This window comes from Monodon monoceros, unplaced genomic scaffold, assembly GCF_005190385.1.
Source record: "Monodon monoceros isolate NGI ecotype Baffin Bay Population unplaced genomic scaffold, NGI_Narwhal_1 Super_Scaffold_4, whole genome shotgun sequence".
Taxonomy (NCBI): Eukaryota; Metazoa; Chordata; class Mammalia; order Artiodactyla; family Monodontidae; genus Monodon; species Monodon monoceros.
Window position 1 is genome coordinate 9,854,381 of NW_021703781.1, and position 16,804 is coordinate 9,871,184.

Genomic DNA, 16,804 nt, shown 5'->3' on the forward strand with positions numbered 1-16,804 from the left:
TTTCCTCACGCGCGCCGGAAGTGGAGGTTGTCGGCGCGGCGGCGCGCCCGGAGGGTGGGCGGGGTGTTGGTGGCGTCTCCAGCGAGTCGGGCGCCGCCCAGGTGTGCCCGAGGCTGGGGAGGTGGCGGCGGGGCGGCGGCCGCCGTGCGCAGGCGGGTGAAGTCGGTGAGTACCCGGGCCATCCGGCCTCGCCTGCCCGCGGCTCCCAGGGCTAGGGCCCCGCCCGTGCGGGCTCTGGGGCGCGGGCCCCGGACTGTGGGTTCCCGTCGCTGTCGGGTCACCTCACGGACGAGCTCTCCTGGGGGCCGTGTCCCCGTGGGTTCGCCGCAAGCCCTCCGGAGTCTGCTCCGGTGTCAGGAAAAGCCGCGGTTTTTCGGAGCCGTTTGACTTGGCTTTTCAGAACTGTGCTGCCGGAGACCGTTGGTTTGCGTGTGTTTTATTTTTATCACTTTTTTTTTTTTTTAAACCAACTCACCGCCATCTCTGCTCCCCTCAGTGGGTAAACTTTGCAGTCAGCTGTTACCGCTTTATTGCGTTAAATTAGTATTCTCTGACGGCAGCTTTTCTATGCCTGCCAGACGCTAGGCACCTTTAAAAGATGCATATTTGTGTAGGAATTAGTGGCGCCGAGGAGACCACGGGACGGGAAGCCTCTTGCATTTTTAGACTTCTTGAAAATTACACTATTCCTGAGCAACTTGCCGAGGAATAATTTGTAAACGCCATAGTGAAGCTTTTATTTATGATGTTATTGGCAGAATGAAAATTTGATTATAAACCTGAAGCTTTTATCCGTCAGACTACTTTTGAGATTTATATGCGATGTCTGGACATTTAACTATCATTGAAGGTTCTCAGGAGCTGGGCCTTGATTTTTGCTGGAGTTAATGTATTAAAACAGGACTTCGAACGTGGAAGTAGGAATCCAAGTAGTATTTTATGACTGAGGATGTTAACGTTCATTTTGTATTATTATTCTGATATCATTTGTCTAAAGTTGTCTTATTACTTAATGTAAAAAGGATTTGGATATCCACTATTTATGGCTCAGAGAATTTTGACATAAGTAAACACAGTTTTAGTTCTCTCAGTTTGGAAATTACATTTTTTTCTTTCTTAACTTTTTGATTGAGATATAAAATATCTATGAAGTCATCAAGCGCATAAATCTTAGTTGTGCACCTCAGTGAATTTTTGTCTTTATTGTGCAACCACCAGCTTTCATATTATACCTGTAGAGCATTTCCATCATTCCAGGAGTTTCCCCCTGCTTCTTCCAAGTCAGTTATACCCCTGCCCACCCCCCATCAGTATTCTGTCATCATCTATTAGTTTTGTCTATTTGGGGCTTGATATTAATGGAATCCTACACTATACTCAGCATATTGATTATGAGATTCTTCCATAATGTTTCATGTATCAGTAGTTCTTTTTTATTGCTGTGTGGTAATCCATTGCATCATTATATGGCACTCCTCTGTTGGTGGATATTTATGTTTCCAGTTTTTGTATATTATGTATTTTGAAGAATGCTATGAACATTCTTACAAATGTCTTGGTGAACATCTGTGCATTTCTGTCATCTGTGGAATGGCTAAATCATAAGGTAGGTGGAAAATTACGTTTTAACCATCATGGAGTCTTCCTTTTTAAAAAATACAATTTGTTATTTTAACTTCTATAACATTAAAGATTAGTAAAAAGCATAACTATTATGTTTTCAAGACTTAAGTGATTCATTACCATATTATTATTATTTACTCCTTGGATTGCACACCTATGACAGTCTTCTACCAGACTGTCATCATTTGTTTAAACTGTCTGTTAGACAAGTCTGTTAGTTAGAGCTGGTGATGTTCTGTCCCTGAAGCTTGCTGTATAACACTTAGATAAGAACTGTGTTACTCAAGTTAGTGGTTGCTAGGGGAAATGAAACACCAAAAGGATGTGCCTAAAAACAGATTGAAAAATCATAGGATTGCAAGTCAAAAAACTTACATTGTTGTTGTCATACTGCACAAAGTCCTAGGATAAATGTAAAATTGAATTATAAGGTTAGTTACAAATGTGAATTTACTATAGGAGTACAGTGATTTCCACCTGTACTGAGATACTGATAGATTTATAATGGGAACAGACAACAAAAATCACTAAACATTTGTGGGAAATCAGTAGCATGTAAGAGATGGCCCAGACTGAACAGATACAAGGACTGGACCTGAAGCAATGTAGTTCATGTAAGAAAAAGAAAAAAACTTTAAGATAAATGTTAATATGCTTAGATTTCGGAGGGTATCATGCCTACTGAACATATACAGGCTGCCCTGAAAACACGCAATCAGTTCTTGAATATTAAAACATAGAAAGTAGGGAAAAACAGCTAACGTGGAAAATGGATCCAGGAGAAGGCCAGTGTACATCTAATAGGAATTCCAGGAGGGAATAGAAATTAGAAGAGGAGAAATAACCACAGAGATAACAGATCATGAAGGTAGGAGTATCCAGGCAGAATCTTGGGCAGCCTGATTAGACTTCTAATCTGAGACATGGAATGCTGGATGACAGTGGAGCAGAGTTTTAAAAGTGCTCGCTGTACATTTTTTTTTCCATTGGACATATTTCGAATTCAAAATCTTATCCCTAACCGAACTGTCATTCAAAGTGGGGGCAAAATTAAGTCATTTTCACCCAGAACCACTAGGAATACCTCAGGATGTACTATATCAAATGAAAAATTAATCCAAGAAAAATAGATGTGGATGTGGAATTCAAGAAACAGTGATCAAAGAAAACAGTAAAATTTCTTTATTCCAAGGCATTGATAACTATAGCTAAGAAACGTAATGCAATGCAAAGGAAGGATTCATAAACCAGAGTAGGTATAGTTTTCAAGTCTGTAATCTGGAAGAAATATTTAACGTGATTTTAAAGTTGATTGGGAAGGTGGGTAATAAATAGATAAAGGCATGTTGGAAGGCTTATCCTGAGTATCTATGCTATAGATACTGACCAGTTACATATTGGAATGAATGCTTTAAGGAAATTTGTCCCAGCAGTTCCATTTACAGGGATTTATTCTATAGATGAATTAACATGTGGAAAGTCATGTGTATACATATAAGACTATGTCTGCTGAGATGTTAATAGTGTCAGTAGATTTAAAAGGATACACAAGGGACTTCCCTGGTGGCGCAGTGGTTAAGAATCCGCCTGCCAATGCAGGAGATGTGACTTCAATCCCTGGTCCAGGAAGATCCCACATGCCGTGGAGCAACTAAGCCCATGCGCCACAACTACTGAGCCTAAGCTCTAGAGCCCGGGAGCCACAACTAATGAGCCCACATGCCAAAACTACTGAAGCCCGTGTGCCTAGAGCCTGTGCTCCGCAACAAGAGAAGCCACCGCAATGAGAAGCCTGTGCACCGCAACAAAGAGTAGCCCCCACTCACCGCAACTAGAGAAAGCCCGCCACAGCAACGAAGATCCAACACAGCCAAATAATAATAATAATAATAAAATAAATAAATAAAAGGATACAGAAAAACTGGAGAGGGGAACTGGGCCTCTGGGATAGAAGGGAGAGGTGTCACTCTATGCCCTTATATCGTGTTTAACCTTTTTATCACGTGTATTTATTTTGTGGAATTTTATAAATATAAAAAATTTTTAGGAGTGTAAAAATTGTAAGGGTTTAGAGCATGGATTGCCAAATCTGGGTGACCACTTGTTTTAGTATGATCTGTGACCTGAGAGTGGCTTTTATATTTTTAAGTGCTTGGGAAAAAAAGAATAATAGTTTGTAACATGAAAATTATATGAAGTTCAAATTTCAGTGTCCATTGGAACACACCTGTGCCATTCATTTACGCATTTTGTGCTACAAGGCAGAGTTAATTGGTTGTGATATTTGCTACTTGACCCTTTACCTAAAATGTTTGCTAACCCCAGATTTAGAGGCCAGAAATAGACTTCCATATATATAGGAATTTTGCCTATGATTAAAGTGGCATTTCAGCTTAGTGTCAAGAGCATGGATTGTTTAATAAGTGGTAAGAATTGACTATCTGTTTGAGGAAATACATTTTATAGTAGGAATTCCAGGAGGAATATATAGCCAAAATTCTCAAGCCAAAATTGAGAATACAGGAAAAGCTTCTCAGGCCAAAATTGAGAAGTAATACAGGAAAAGCTTGATAGGTTTAACCATTAACAACAACAAAACAAAACTTTGAGTAATGGGAAATAATACCTAAAACTTATTGAACACTTAATGCTTGTCATGTTTTACTTAATTAATTGTTACAATAATACTCCAAGGTAGGTGCTATAACTGTACCCACTTAATGGGTGAGAAAACTGAAACCTATAGAGATTAAGGAACTTGTCTGTGTTGATGAGTTAGAAAGTGATCGAGCAGATATGTGCACTTAGGCTATCTGGCTCCCAAGACTATTATACAGACAAAAACTGAAAGAATTATTTGTAATTTGTTAACACCATTGTATAGATATTATCTATGTCAGCACATCTGGATCTACCTCATTCCTTTTAGATAGTTCTATTGTATAAATGTCTGCAGTTTACTGAACCTTTCCCCTACTGATGGATAAAGTTGCTTTTATTTTTATTTAGCTGTTACATATAACACTAGTAAACATCTTATGCATGTGACTTTATATACTAGTATGAATATTTCTGTAGTTTAGAATCTTAAAAGTGGAATTGCAAATTGTTGCACTAAAGGGCATGTGCATTTAAATCAGATTTGTCCTCCAAAAAATAAGAATGTGTGTTTGTATGTGTGTGTGCGTGTGTATTTTTAGTTTATCATTCATCAAAAGAATTGTAACATCTGGGAAAGAACCTTGGCCATCCAAGCAAGTGATTTCTTTTTACAGACGAAGCCCAGAAAAGTTAAGTATTATGCTCAAGATTACGTAGCTATTAAGTAGCTATGACACTTGACTCTGTTTTTACTGTGCCACAGGCTGCCTTTGGCACAATTTTCTGCTTTATTTATAAAGATATGGGTATTACTCTCATTTGTTTTGCCGAAATCCACGTACCATAAATTTAATTTTCCCTGGAAACACTTGTCAAAACGATGCATCTGATGTTACTTGTTCTTGGCACCCAACACAGTGGCTGTCTTAGTTTGGGCAGTTATAACAAAGTACCATAGACTGAGTGGCTTATAAACAACAAATATATTTCTCAAGTCTGAGATCAGGGTGCCAGCATAGTTGGGTTCTGGTGAGGATCCTCTTCCAGGTTGTAGACTGCCAACTTCTTGTATCTTCACAAGGCAGAAAGAGGGCTACTTAATTCTCTGGGGTCTCTCTCATAAGGACACTAATCCCATTCAGAAGGGCTCCACCCTCATGAACTAATTATCTCCCAAAGGCCCTACTCCTAATACTGCCATATTGGGGGTTAGGATTTCAACATATGAATTTGCCGGTGAGGGTGGGGGAATATTCCATTCATTGCAGTGCCTGACATACAGTAGTAGGTACTCAAATATTTGTTGAATGCACGCTGCCTTTTGGTGATCAGTATTTCTAAATATTTACAAAGTATTTATTCAATGACCTTAAAGAATCCATGTATCATTGTAATACTCATCAGTTGCTCAAGAAGTAAAAAGTTCTAATTCCCTCCCTTACATGTGTTTGTACTTCATAATGTTTTAGTCTAGTCTGCTGACAGAGGTTTTGTTTTCCTAATAATTTTTGTGACTTTTTGTTGTTTAAAAAATGAACTCAAAATTATACATTTAGTATTTGAAAACTTTAGAAATTGTTCAGAAAATTTAGGAAGATTATACAGACTAGAACGTTGAAAATAAATAAATTCAGATTCAAATGGGTTGCTTGTATTTTGCAGAAAGCAGTAGGCTACTCTTATTGCAGAAGTTAGTTTGGCACATTGCAGTGTAAGCATCCTGGAAGTGATCATGAAATGTTTATTGGTAGTTTCATAAAATTATAGAATCAAATGTTTGAGTAGAAACTGGTTAAAGGTCATATTATTTAGGGATCATTACTGTAGAATGAACTATCTTTAATACTCTCTTGTTTTCTCAGAAGCACAAGGCAAATAGAAAAGATGTAACAAGACTTTCAGAGTAATCTGAGTACTACTTTTGTGGGGGCCGGGGCCTGGTGTATGCTTTGTTTTGTTTTTTTAAATCCAGATTTTTAGTCAACAAATCTTCATATTTGTCTTAATGAACAAAATGGAGTTTACTTACAAATGCCTCTTTGGCACTACTAAACAGCTTCACTGAGGTATAATTGACTTACAATAAACTACACATGTTTAAAGTATAAAATTTGATAATTTGAACATACCGTATATACCTGAAATCATCACCACAATCAAAATGATGGACAAATCCATCACTCCCAAAAGTTTCTTTGTGCCCTTTTATAATTCCTTCCTGGTACGACCTTCCCTACCCTCGCCCCATCCCAGGCAACCACTGACTCCTCTGCTTTCTGTCACTACAAATTACCTTACGTTTTCTAGAATTTATATAAATGGAATCATACTCTTTCATTGTACTCCTTTCTTGTTGGGCTTCTATTATTGAGATTCACCCATATTGAAACATGTATCAGTAGTTTATTCCTTTTTATTGATGAGCTGTGTTCCATTGTATGGCTGTATTAGTTTGTTTATCCATTCACTTGTTAATGGACATTTGAGTTATTTCTAGTTTTTGGCTGTTTCATATAAAGCTGTTATGAACATTTATGTACAAGTCTTTGTATGGACATATGCTTTCATTTCTCTTGGTTAAATATCTAGGAATGGAATGGCTCAATCAAGCGATAGGCTTATATTTAACTTGTTAAGAAACTGTGAAACCATCTCACATTACCACCAGCAGTGTATTAAAGTTCTAGTTCCTCCACATTGTCACCAACATATCAATCTTTTTAATTTTAGCCCGTCTAAGATTAGCCATTGTGGTGTCTCATTTTGGTTTGAATTTGCATTTCCCTGATGGCTAACAGTGTTGAGTATTTTTTTTTCATGTGCTTATTTGAAGTGTTTCTTCAAATCTTTTGCCAATTTTTGATTGTGTTTGTTTTGTTATTGCATTTTGATACTTTTAAAAATAGATTCTGAATACAAGTCTTTTATCATATATATGCTTTGCCCATATTTTCTCCTGGCCTGTCACTTGTTTTTTCATTCCCTTTATAGTGTTCTTCAAAGAGCACAAATTTTGATGAAGTCCAGTTTATCAGTTATGCTGTTAGTGTCATATCAAAGAAATCTTTGCCTAATTCAAGGTCACAGAGATTTTCTTTTATGCTTCTAGTTTTATATTTTAAGGCTTTCATTTAGATCTATGATTCATTTTGTGATTTTTTTAATTGAAGTACAGTTGACTTAAAGTATTAGTTTCAGGTGTACGACATAATGATTCAATATTTTTATAGGTTATACTACATTTAAAGTTATAAAATATTAACTATGTTCCCTGTGCTGTGCATTACATCCTTGTATCTTATTTACTTTAAACCTAGTAGTTTGTACCTCTTAACCCCCTTCCCCTATTATGCCCTTCTCCCCATAATTCATTTTAAATTATATCGTAGTGCATATGAAGCGGTATCTCATTGTAGTTTTCATTTGCATTTCCCTATTGGTTTATGATGTTGACCATATTTTCACATGCTTATCAGCTTAATCTTTAGAAAAATGTCTATTCATACCTTTTGTTCATTGGGTTATTTTTTAATATTGAGTTGTAAGAGTTCTTTATATGTTGTAGATGCGTCATATTCTAGATGCATCTTATATATTCTATATATATATATATTTATATATTCTGTTATATTTCCTAGTAGATATATGGTTTACAAATATTTTCTCCCATCCTTTTCACTTTCTTGATGATACCCTTTACAGCACAAAAGTTTTTAATTTTAATGAAATCTAATTTATATATTTGGTCTTTGGTATTTTGGTGTCATAGATCTAAGAAACCATTGCCTAATCCAAGGTCACAAAGATTTACATTTATGTTTTGTTTATAAGTGTATAGCTTTATAGTTTTAACTCTTACATTTAGATCTTTGACCCATTTTGAGTTAACTTTTGACTATAGGGTGAGGTAGAGATTCAGTTTCATTCTTTGCTTGTGAGTATCCAGGTATCCTAGCACCGTTTATTGAAAAGACTCTTCTTTTCCCATTAAGTTACCTTGCCACCCTTGTTGAAAATCACTTGACTTACTGTGAAGGTTTATTTCTGGATCCTAAATTCTATCCCATTGATCCATATGTCTAGTCTTATGCTAGCTCCATGCTATCTTGATTACTGTAGCTTTGAAGTAAGTTTCGAAATGGGAAAGTTGAGTCCTCCAATTTTGTTCTTCTTAGTACTGTTTTGGCTGTTCTGGGTTCCTTGAATTTCCATGAGTTTAGGATAAGCTTGTCCATTTCTGTAAAGCTGGGAATCTGAAGAGGATTGTGTTGAATCTGTAAATCAATTTTGAGAGTATTGCCATCTTAATAATATCAAGTCTTCCAGTCAGTGAGCATCGGTACCTTTCCACTTATTTAAATCTTTAATTTCTTTTAACAGTGTATTGTAGTTTTCAGAATACAAGTCTTGTACTTCTTTTTTTTTTAGTTGAAGTATAGTGGATTTACAATGTTGTGCTAATTTCTGCTGTACAGTAAAGTGACTCAGTTATACAAACATATACATTCTTTTTTTATATTCTTTTCCATTATGGTTTATCCCAGGAGATTGGATATAGTTCCCTGTGCTATTCAATAGGACCTTGTTGTTTATCCATTCTACATGTAATAGTTTGCATCTACTAACCTCAAACTATCAGTTCATCCCTCTCCCTCCCCCCTCTCCCGTGGCAACCACAAGTCTGTTCTCTATGTCTGTGAGTCTCTTTCTGTTTTGTAGATAGGTTCAGTTGTGCCGTGTTTTAGATTCCACATATAAGTGATATCATATGGTATTTGTCTCTTTCTGACTTCGCTTAGTATGATAATCTCTAGTTGCATTCATGTTGCTGCAAGTGACATTATTTCATTCTATTTTATGGCTGAGTAGTAGTATTCCATTGTATATATGTACCACATCTACTTTATCCATTCATCTGTCGATGGACATTGAGGTTGTTTCCATGTCTTGGCTATTGTGAATAGTGCTGCTATGAACATAGGGGTGCATGTATCTTTTTGAATTGTAGTTTTATCTGGCTGTATGCCCAGGAGTGCGATTGCTAGGTCATATGGTAATTCTGTTTTTAGTTTTCTGAGGAACCTCCATACTGTTTTCCACAGTGGCTGCACCAACTTACATTCCCACCAACAGTGTAGAAGAGTTCCCTTTTCTCCACACCCTCTCCAACATTTGTTATTTGTAGACTTTTTAACGATGGCCATTCTGACTGGTGTGAGGTGGTACCTCATTGTAGTTTTGATTTGCGTTTCTCTAATAATTAGCGATGTTGAGCGTCTTTTCATGTGCCTGCTGGCCATCTGTATATCTCCTTTGGAGAAATGTCTGCTAAGGTCTTCTGCCCATTTTTCAATTGGGTTGTTTGTTTTTTTGTTGTTGAGTTGTATGAGCTGTTTGTATATTTTGGAGGTTAAGCCCTTGTCAGTCGCATCATTTGCAAATATTTTCTCCCAGTCCTCTGTAGGTTGTCTTTTTTGTTTTGTTTGTTTTATGGTTTCCTCTGCTGTGCAAAAACTTGTAAGTTTAATTAGGTCCTGTTTGTTTGTTTTTGTTTTTATTTCTATTGCCTTGGGAGACTGACTTAAGAAAACATTGGTACGATTTATGTCAGAATGTTTTGCCCATGCTCTCTTCTAGGAGTTTTATGGTGTCATGTCTTATGTTTAAGCCTTTAATAAGCCATTTTGAGTTTATTTTTGTGCATGGTATGAGGGTGTGTTTTAACTTCATTGGTTTACATGCAGCTGTCCAACTTTCCTAGTACCACTTGCTGAAGAGACTTTTTCCCATTTTATGTTCTTGCCACCTTTGTTGAAGATTAATTGACTGTAGGTGTGTGGATTTATTTCTGGACTCTCTTTTCTGTTCCATTGCTCCATATGTTGTGTTTTTGTACGAATACCACACTGTTTTGATTATTGTAGCTTTGTAGTATTGTCTGAAGTCTGGGAGAGTTATGCCTCCTGCTTTGTTTTCTTCCTCAGGATTGCTTTGGCAATTCTGGGTCTTTTATGGTTCCATATAAATTTTTGAGCATGGGAAATTTTCTTTTATGATTCTGTATAAATTTTTGAGCATGGGAAGTTTTTCCATTTCTTTGAATCATCTTTAATTTCCTTTATTAATGTTTTATACTTCTCAGAGTTTAAGTCTTTCACCTCCTTGGTCAGGTTTATTCCTAGGTATTTTATTTTTTTTGGTGTGATTTTAAAAGTTTTTTTTTTTTTTTTTTTACATTCCCTTTCTGTTATCTCATTGTTAGTGTAAAAAAATGCAACCAATTTCTGAATGTTAATCTTGTATCCTGGTACTTTGCTGAATTCATTTATTAGATATAGTAGTTTTTTGTGTGGAGTCCTTAGGGCTTTCTATGTATAGTATCATGTTATCTGCATATAGTGACAATTTTACCTCTTCCCTTCCAATTTGGATACCGTTTACAGTAAGTAAGTCCCCTAGATACGAACCTTCAAGTTGCGAGCTTCCAAAGATTTGAATGTGCGTTCACATGTCTAATCACGTAAGTTAGTTCTGTTTGACGAGAACTAACTGTTAGTTTTAGAGGCAGAGGACCTAGACGTAGAACAGTACACAAAGGTTGCAGCAGCCATTCAGAATACAATCCAGTGCTACCGTGTCTTCTATGACAAGAAAAAAAGAGCTACTACCCAGATACCACTGGATCATATTTTCAAAAGGTTAGATAGAATTGAATCCAGCAAGGAACCAGAACCTCTGCCACCAGCGTCAGGCATGAGTGAAATTGCAGCTTGCCCTCCATCTCCTATTGCTGATGATCCTTCAACTCTACCATCTCCCACCTCCTCTCCCTCCTCCAGTCAGTAACTCTTCTTGCCTGTTCACTCGATAACCAACCCCTATATGCCCGCTGTTGTACTACTGTACTTTTCCAGGTACTGTACTGTAAGATTAAAAATGTTTTATTTTTTGTGTTTGTTTGTTATGTATTATTTGTGTGAAAAGTATTATAAACCTATTACAGTACAGTACTATATAGATGATTGTATTAGTTGGGTACCTAGGCTAACTTTGTTGGACTTATGAACAAGTTGGACTTACGAGCATGCTCTCGTAATGGAACTCATTCGTATGTGGTGGACTTACTGTATTTCCTTTTCTTGTCTGATTGCTGTGGCTAGGCCTTCCAATATTATGTTGAATAGAAGTGGTGAGAGTGGGCATCCTTGTCTTGTTCCAGATTTTAGTGGGAAGACTTTCGGCATTTCAACATTGAGTATTATATTGGTTGTGCGTTTGTCATAAACGGCTTTTATTATGTGGAGATATGTTCCCTCTGTACCCGCTTTGGTAAGAGATTTATTGTGAATGGATGTTGAATTTTGTCAAATGCTTTTTCTGCATCTGTTGAGATGATTGTGTGGTTTTTGACTTTTCTTTTGTAATGTGGTGTATTACATTGATTGATTTGCGTGTGTTGACCCATTCTTGTGAACTTGGGATGAATCCCACTTGGTGGTGGTGTATGATCTTTTTTATGTGTTGTTGGATTCAGTTTGCTAATATTTTGTTGAGAATTTTTGCATCTATATTTATCAAAGATATTGGCTTGTAACTTTCTTTTTTGGTGGTATCTTTGTCTGGTTTTGATATCAGGGTGATGGTGGCTTCATAGAATGTCTTTGGGAGTGTTCCCTCCTCTTCAGTCTTGTGGAAGAGTTTGAGAAGGATCGATATATGTTCTTTGTATGTTTGGTGGAATTCACCTGTGAAGCTGTCTGTTCCTGGAGTTTTGTTTGTAGGGAGTTTTTTTTTTAATTACTATTACAGATTCTATTTCACTGCTAGTGATTGGAGTGTTCAAATTATCTATTTCTTCTTGATTCAGTTTTGATGGGCTATATGTTTCTAGAAAGTTGTCCGTTTCTTGTAGGCTGTCAAATTTGTTGGCATATACTTGTTCATAGTATTTTCTTATGGCTTTTTATATTTCTGTGGTGTTGGTTGAGATTTCTCCTTTTTCATTTCTTATTTTGTTTACTTGGGTTCTCCCTCTTTTCTTCTTGGTGGTCCTGGCCAGAGGTTTGTCAATTTTGTTTATCCTTTCAAAGAACCAGCTCTTGGTTTTAGTGATATTTTCTTGTTTTTTTAAATCTCTATTTTATTTATTTCCTCCCTGATGTTTATTATTTCCTTCCTTCTGCTGATTTCAGCTTTCACTTGTTCTTCTTTTTCTAATTCTTTTAGGTGGTAGGTTAGGTTGTTTACTTGAGATTTTTCTTGTTTTTTGAGGAAGGCCTGTATCACTGTCAACTTCCCTCTAAGAACTGCTTTTCCTGCATCCCATAGATTTTGTGTGGTATTTTTTATGGTATTCTCAAGGTATTTTTTAATCTCCTTTCTGATTTCCTTGTTGACCCATTGGTTTTTTAGTAGCATGTTGCTTAGTCTCCATGTAATCATTTTTTCCTCATTTCTTTTCCTGTGGTTGATTTCTAGTTTCATGCTGTTGTGGTCAGAGAGGATGCTTGAAATAATTTCTGTACTCTTAAATTCGTTGAGGTTAGTTTTGTGCCCTAGTATGTGGTCAGTCCTAGAGAATGTTCCATGTGCACTTGGAAAAAATGTGTTCTGTTTTTTTTTCAGATATAATGTCCTGAAAATATCAATTAAGTCTAACTGTTCTGTTGTATCATTTAGGATCTGTGTTGCCTTACTGATTTTCTGTTTAGAAGATCTGTCCATTGATGTGAGTGAGGTGTTAAAGTCTCCTAATATTATTGTATTCCCATCAGTTTCTCCCTTTATGTCTGTTAGTGTTTGTTTTATGTATTTGGATGCTCTTATATTAGGTGCATATATGTTGACCAGCGTAAAATCATCTTCTTGTATTGATCCTTTTATCATTATATAGTTTCCTTCTTTATCTTTCTTTACGGCCTTTGTTTTGAAGTATTTTGTCTGATACGAGTATTGCAACTGTCGCTTTCTTGTCATTTCTGTTTGCATGAAATATCTTTTTCCATCTCCTCACTTTCAGTCTGTGTGTCCTTTTCCCTAAGGTGGGTCTCTTGTAGACAGCAGCATGTTGTAGGCTCTTGTTTTTTTACCCAGTTTGCCACTCTGTCTTTTGATTGAGCATTCAGTCCATTGACATTTAAGGTAATTATTGATACATATATATTTATTGCCATTTTAAACCTTGTTTTCCAGTTGATTCTGTTTTTTCTTTGTTCCTTTTTCTTTTTGTGGTTTGATGATTTCCTTTTATTTTATGCTTGTGTTCTTTTTGGTTTTTGTGAATCTGTTGTATGTTTTTGATTTGTGGTTGCCTGTTTTTCAAGTATGTTAACCCCTTCCTATATCTGCTTGCTTTAGATTGAGTCATATAGGTTCTCTTGCTTTAGATTGATAGTCATATAGGTTCTAACACATTCTAAAGAAAAGAATCTACATTTTCTTACTCTTTTCCCCACATTTTATGATTTTGATGTCCTTTTTTACATCTTCACGTTTATCCTTTTGCTGTTCCTTGTGTTTATCATCGCTTTCACAAATCGGTTTTTTCTTTTTTTTTTTCTTTTTGCTCTGTATACCGGCTAATTTAAGTGATTTACTTTCCAGTTATGATTTCCTCCTTCCTATATCTTCCTACTTCTTTTCTGTTTAGAGAAGACCTTTCAATATTTCTTTTAGGATAGGTTTAGTATGGCTGTATTCTTTTAGTTTTTGCTTATTTGAGAAATTCTTTATTTCTACTCTATTCTAAATGATGACCTTGCTGGGTAGAGTATTCTAGGTTGCAGATTTTTCTCTTTCAAGACTTTGAATGTATTTTGCCACTCCCTTCTGGCTGCACCGTTTCTTTAGAGAAATTAGCTGATAGCCTTATGGGGGTTCCCTTGTAATTAACTCTGTTTTTCTCTTGCTGCCTTTAGAATCCTCTTTTTATCTTTAACTTTTGCCATTTTTATTATAATATGTCTTGGTGTAGGTCTGTTCGGGTTCACCTTGTTTGGGACCCTCTGTGCTTCCTGTATCTATCTGTTTCCTTCTTTAGGTTTGGGAAGTTTTCAGCCATAATTTCTTCAAATACATTTTCAATTCCCTTTTTTCTTTGTTCTCCTTCTGGAATCCCTACTGTGTGTAGATTGGCACACTTTATATTATTCCACAGGTCTCTTATATTACTTTCATGTTTTTTTTTTTCATTTGGCTTTCTGTCTGCCTTTTTTTTTTTTTTTTTTTTTTTTTTGCGGTAACGCGGGCCTCTCACTGCTGTGGCCTCTCCCGTCGTGGAACACAGGCTCAGCGGCCATAGCTCACTGGCCCAGCCGCTCCACGGCACGTGGGATCTTCCCGGACCGGGGCACGAACCCGTGTCCCCTGCATCGGCAGGCGGACTCTCCACCACTGCGCCACCAGGGAAGCCCCTGTCTGTTGTTTTGATTGGGTTATTTCCATTATTCTATCTTCCAGATCACATATTCTTTCTTCTGCATTATTTATTCTGCTATTTGTTGCCTTTAGCTCAACTTTCATCTCAGCAAATGAATTTTCCAATTTTTCTTGGCTCTTCCTTATAGTTTCTAGTTCCTTTTTACGGTAATCTTCATTTCTGTTGATACCCTTTCTTAATTTCTTCAGTATTTTCATTACCTCCTTTTTATTTTTATTTTATTTATTTTTTTTGCGGTACACAGGCCTCTCACTATTGTGGCCTCTCCCATTGCAGAGTGCAGGCTTGGACACGCAGGCTCAGCGGCCATGGCTCACGGGCCCAGCCGCTCTGCGGCATGTGGGATCTTCGCGGACCGGGGCACGAACCTGTGTCACCTGCATCGGCAGGCGGACTCTCAACCACTGTGCCACCAGGGAAGCCCCGATCTTTGTACTTCTTTTGTTAAAATTATTCCTAAGCACTTTTATTCTTTTTGGTGTAAATAAATTGTTCTCATAATTTTATTTTCAGATTATTCATTGCTGGTATATAGAAATGCAGTTGATTTTTGTGTATTGATCTTGTATCCTGAGTTCCTAATTTCTTAGGATTTTCTTTATGCAAGATCACATCATCTGCAAATAGAGATAGTCCTCTTTTTTTTCAATTCAGATGTCTTTTATTTTGTTTTCTTGCCTAATTGCCCTGATTAGAGCATCCTTCAATACAATGTTTAATAGAAGTGATGAGAGCAGACATCCTTTTCTTATTCCTGATCTTAGGGGGAAAGCATGCAGTCTTTCACCATTAAATATGAAGTTAGCTGTGGGTTTTTTATATATGCCCTTTATCAGGTTGAGGAAGTTGCCTTCTATTCCTCGTGTGTTGGGTGGTTTTATCAGGAAGTGGTGCTGGATTTTGTGAAATGTTTTTTCTGTGTCTATTGATACAATCATATGGGTTTTGTCCTTTATTCTATTGATGTGGTGTATTGCATTAATTGATTTTCAGATGGTAAATTCACCTTGCATTTTTGGGATAAATCACACTTGGTCATGGTGTTTTGTCTTGATAGATTTAGTGTGCTAACATTTTGTTGAGGATTTTTGTGTCTATATTCATAAGAAATATTGGTCTGTAGTTTTCTTTTGATATCTTTATCTGGTTTTAGTAGCACAGCAATACTGGCCTTATAGAATGAGTTGGGAGGTATTCCCTCTGTTTTTTGAAGAGTTTGTGAAGCATTGGTATTCTTATTAATTCTTGGTTGAATTCACTGGTAAAACCGTCTGATTCTGGACTTTTCTTTGTGGGTAGTTTTTGATTACTAATTGAGTCTCATTATAAGTCTATTCATATTTACCATTTCTCCTTGAGTCAGTTACAGTAGTTTGTGTCTTTCTAGGAATTTGTCCATTTCATTCAGTTATATTTGAAAGCAATTTAAATAATAACAGAAATCTTGGGGAATTCCCTGGCGGTCCAGTGGTTAGGATTCAGCACTTTCACTGCCATGGCCCAGGTTCAATCCTGGTCTGGGAACTAACATCCCACAAGCTGCGCAGTGTCGCCAAATAAAAAGAAAGACATCTTGTAATTATCCATGTAGTTAACATTTCTGGTTTCTTCATTGCTTTGTGTAGATCCATATTTCCATCTGCTAACATTTTCCTTCTGCCTAAAGGACTTGTAGTGAAGGTCTGATGGTGATGAATTCTTTTAGCTTTTTAATATCTAAAAAAAAGTTTTTTGTCTTTGTTCTTGAATACTTTTTCTGAATGTAGAATTCTAGGTAGATGTATTTTTCCTTTCAGTTCTTTAAAGACATTGCTCCATTCTCTTTGTTTTTTGTTTTGTATGATGTGTTTTTTTCCTTTGGCCACTTTTAAGATTTTCTGTTTATCGTAGGATTTGTGCAGTTTGATTATCATGAGCTTTGCTTTAGTTTTCTTTGTGGCTTTTGTATTTGGTATTCGTTGAGCTTCTTGGATCTGTGTGTTGATAGTTCATCAAATTTGGAAAATTTTCAGCCTTATTTCTTTAAATATTTCCCCTAGCCCCCTCCCCCTTGTTTGGAGACGCTAATTACGTATATATTAGGCTGCTTGAAGTTGTCACGCAGCTTACCAGGTGCTCTATTCATGCTTTTCATTATTTTTT

General features: G+C 36.6%; 1 protein-coding gene across 5 annotated transcripts in view; it reads left to right on the top strand.

Annotated features, from left to right (window-relative positions):
• The first annotated feature begins 42 nt into the window (after positions 1–42).
• CSGALNACT2 (chondroitin sulfate N-acetylgalactosaminyltransferase 2) overlaps positions 43–16,804 on the top strand; it is a 55,257-nt gene continuing 38,495 nt past the window's right edge. For all 5 annotated transcript variants that reach the window (XR_003796983.1, XR_003796984.1, XR_003796985.1 and 2 more), the window contains exon 1: positions 43–165. The gene's annotated coding sequence lies outside the window, so the exon portion shown is untranslated. The remainder of the gene's footprint in view (positions 166–16,804) is intronic.